The sequence below is a fragment of the Octopus bimaculoides genome, chromosome 1 (genome assembly GCF_001194135.2).
Source record: "Octopus bimaculoides isolate UCB-OBI-ISO-001 chromosome 1, ASM119413v2, whole genome shotgun sequence".
In the NCBI taxonomy this organism is placed as follows: domain Eukaryota; kingdom Metazoa; phylum Mollusca; class Cephalopoda; order Octopoda; family Octopodidae; genus Octopus; species Octopus bimaculoides.
The window spans coordinates 143,611,549-143,615,771 of NC_068981.1; positions in this window are offsets into that span (position 1 = coordinate 143,611,549).

The following is a 4,223-nucleotide window of genomic DNA, read 5'->3' on the forward strand; positions in this document are numbered from 1 at the left end:
TTACATACATATGTTTATATATATATAATAGTAATAATAATAATAATAATAATAATAATAATAATAATAATAATAATAATAATAATAATACAAATGATATATGAGCATATGCATGTATACATACATATATGTACATACCTACATCTACATGTATATATAGATGGATATCCGGGTACAGGACGTCAAAAAAGGAACGGGAACATAAACAAAGCACAAAAAACGGATTCTTTTTTACGGACAATAGAATGAACACATAGGAAAACAGACGAGCCACTTATGGAACTTTTCCTTCATCAGCTGCCTATATAAACATTTACATACATACATGCATACATACATACATACACATATACATATATACATACGAATATATATATGTATATATATATATATATATATATATATATATATATATATATATATATATATATGTATGTATGTATATATATACATACATATACATTTACATATATATATATATATGCATTTATATATATACATACACACACACATATATATGTATGTATGTATGTATGTATGTATGTGTGTATATGTATGTATGCATGTATGTATGTATGTATGTATGTATGTAAGAAATGAATCTAAATTTCTCTATAAAATCGTCTTATGCTAAAGATATGCAATTATGTGAATAGAAAACTTAAATATTTAAATACCATTATCTTTTGCAGAGTTGTTTCTTATCAATGATAAGTGTGTTACAGTGAAGAATGCGGCATATTAAAACAGTTGTACTGACAAATCCATTTTGAAGAAAACATATCAAATTAAAATACGTGATACTAAATAGATTGGATTATATATTAGATTGAATATTTTTTTATTGAATAAAGTTTAAACTATGTTAAAATAAATTTTAAATAATGTAAAATACAAGAGTACTTCTTTTGGAATAGTGCTTGAGTATGTAACCATGTAGCCTGCAACAGGGCGTTGAAAGACAAGATTTAATAACGTTAACTTCACTAAAATAGACACAATAAAATTTAATAAATCGATGCTTGAGAAAGAAATGTTCGGTTACTTGTTGAATAATTGTGTAAATATAATTCATTGTGGGAAATTAATTGAATCTAAGATTAAACAATTAAATGAATGTCTTAAATGATGGAACTCTACTAGAGTCTAAATTCTGGGACTTAAATTACTAAATTCCAAATCTATAATAATTAAAAGATCCATTAGTGTCCCGGAAAACGCATTGTTGCTGATAGAGAACTTGAAATAGATGTTAAATGTTTTTAAATCTGGATGAATATGGACATTCGAGGGTTTACAGTTTAGTAGAACTGCTTTCATTTATTATGGTACGTGTGTTGTCTTTAAGTCATTATCTATTTCGAATACAATTTGTTTGAGGTGACTTTTTTTATGTTCTAAGAATTTTGTGACAGTAGATATAAAATATTTCGGTTACGATGTTGGATATTGGGGACTAGAATTCCATTGGATCTGGAGATGCACGGCTGAAATTGCTTTCTGTTTTTATTTTGTTTTTTGTTTTTTATTTAATGTGTAAGTTTTTGAGAAGAATAGAAAGTTATATTTTTAATACAATAATATAAAGGTATTGGATAAGTTTAAATTTCAAATGTGAGTCGAAAATGAGATGTTGCCTTTTGTTTCTGGATTTCTAAAAGCGTGTATATGTCAATAAATGTTTTATTTGAATTTACCTTTAATCTCTTGTATGAAATTGAAATAAAGTTTGTGAAGCACGTGGAGAAATAAGTAAATTCTTTAGATTCACAATATTCTTCAAGGAGAAAACTTTTGGTGTTTGTAGAATTAGAATTAGACTTTGTTACTAATTCCGGTGGATTAATGTTTGTTACTGTTTGATTAATGGATTATGGGATTTTTATTTGTTTCATAGTAATATTTTGATGTTCGAGTCGCGGAAGAAAATATTTCAGAAATATGTTGAATCAAGTTTAGCTACGATTGTTGGTACTTACAAGGCGAATAGTGAACCACATTGCAGATTATATAACTTTTTACGCATAAAAAGCGTTGAGTTGAATTAGCGTGGTTTTTACTTATCTGTGTAGATATTTTTTGTTAAGTGCTCTCTACTATTCGATGTTCATACGCGTTCACTTAATGACAGATTCAAAACACATAACTATATATTTTAAATAAAACTATTAGTGACATTATTGAGGGAATAGATAATATCTGAGAAAATGGAAGGTTTTATTTTTTCTTTCACTTTGTTTTATTCTATGTAAGATGTATATTAAATGTTGTCAAGGTTAACGGTAACATTTACAAAATTTAGATCTTTGGCCGAGCAACAAGTACAATTAGAAAAAAACAGTTTTGAAAAAATTCTAAAGTTTATTGCTGGAATCTATCAGTCATAAATAATTAGATCAGAGAAAAATTAATGGTAAAAATTATATCAGTAATAAATTAATCGATCAAAAACTAAAGTTTACAACTTTACATGAGCTTCAAGTATAATTGGCAATTATTTTTTATTTTTAATATGTGAAGTTTTTTTGCGGAATCTATAAGTAATAAATAATTCGATCAGCGTAATAAATGAATAGTAAAAACATATCAGTAATATATGGATCGATCGGAATAGATATGAAATTATTTGATTATTGATTTTATTTTCTTGGAAATAAGTTGATTAATCTACCAATATTGATATAAACTACGATAATGTATAAAAGTTTACAAGTAATTAAAATGAAATTATTAATTAAAATATAAATTCAATAAACAGCTAAATTTTCTAAAACAGCTAAATTTCCCCATAGATGTATAGCTTTGCAATTATATAATTTTAATTAATAAAAATTGCAATCATTTTAAACTTATAAGTTGTTATATATCCTGTTAAATCAGTTCGACCTTAGCTTTATTCAATTGTATAACATATATTTGTAATATTTATCAATATTTGTTACTACTACAGGCACAAGGTCTGAATTTTGTGAGGAAGCGGCTAATTGATTACATCGACATCAATGTTCCACTGATAGTTATATGAAACCGAAAGACTGAAATACAAATTCAAAGTTGGTGGAATTTGACTTCTGTATATAAAGACGGACGAAATGTCCCTAATTATTTAGTCCGGCGTGTTAACTTTCCTACTAGCTCAACACCCTATATTATTTATGAATGATAAGTTTAGAAGAGAAAATATCTATTTCCGAAATATGAATTTGATTTATAACAATATAAACCGATAATACAGTTATCCTAGCATATATACATCAAATATTCACTAAATAACCACTCAACATTTCCTAACCTTTAGTCACTTTCAAACGTGACACGGAGAGCTGCAACGGAGACTACGAAACTGTGGCCAGCAGGAAAAGTTAAACCAGGCTTTCTGACTCCGTCAGCACACCTCGGTTCATCCTCACATCTTTGAACAGGGAATTAGGCTCAGTTCAGACCGCTATGATAAGCTGCTGTAGACTGTCATCAATACTTGGCTGGAAAGGGTTACTGCTAGAAGGTCATATGTGTGGCGGTAGGATTTGGCTCCTTGCCATACCTGGCTTCCTAATTTCTCCCATAGTAATCTCATGCATTATTATGTGAAATAGCAAGGCAAAGCTAGTAACCAAGATGAAGGAGGTGTTCGAAGATCTTGCAAGGGCCATAATGAGAAAGGAATGTGCCATATTCCACAGCTGTCTTGATGCTGCAGTAGAAGCTGAGGACGGCTATTTTGAGTAACCTGTTATATCCCAGGGGAGGAGGGCATGAGGGGAGGAGGAGGAGAAGAAGAAAGAGGAGGAGAGGAGGAGGTGGAGGAGGAGTAGAAGTAGTAGAAGAAGAAGAAGAATAATAAGAAGAAGAAGATGAAGATTTTCCAACAAAACCACGGGTGTTATCTGAGTTATAGTTCTGCGGTATTAATTAGATAAAATTTGTTTATCATTCATACATTACAGCAGCAGTTTAAGCTTTTTTTTATCTCAATAAATAAATATTTTATAGGCAACGACCTACAAGTGAAAACTAAACTATGTAACTACGTCGAGTGGCGAATTCGTTATGTTTGAGGTACGATGCCTTTCATTTATACACCTCAACTGCTTTTAACCTGATGACGACGACGTTGATGATGATGATGATGATGATGATGATGATGATGATGATGAAGATGACGACGACGACGACGACGACGACGATGGGGATGATGATGATGATGATGATGATGATGATGA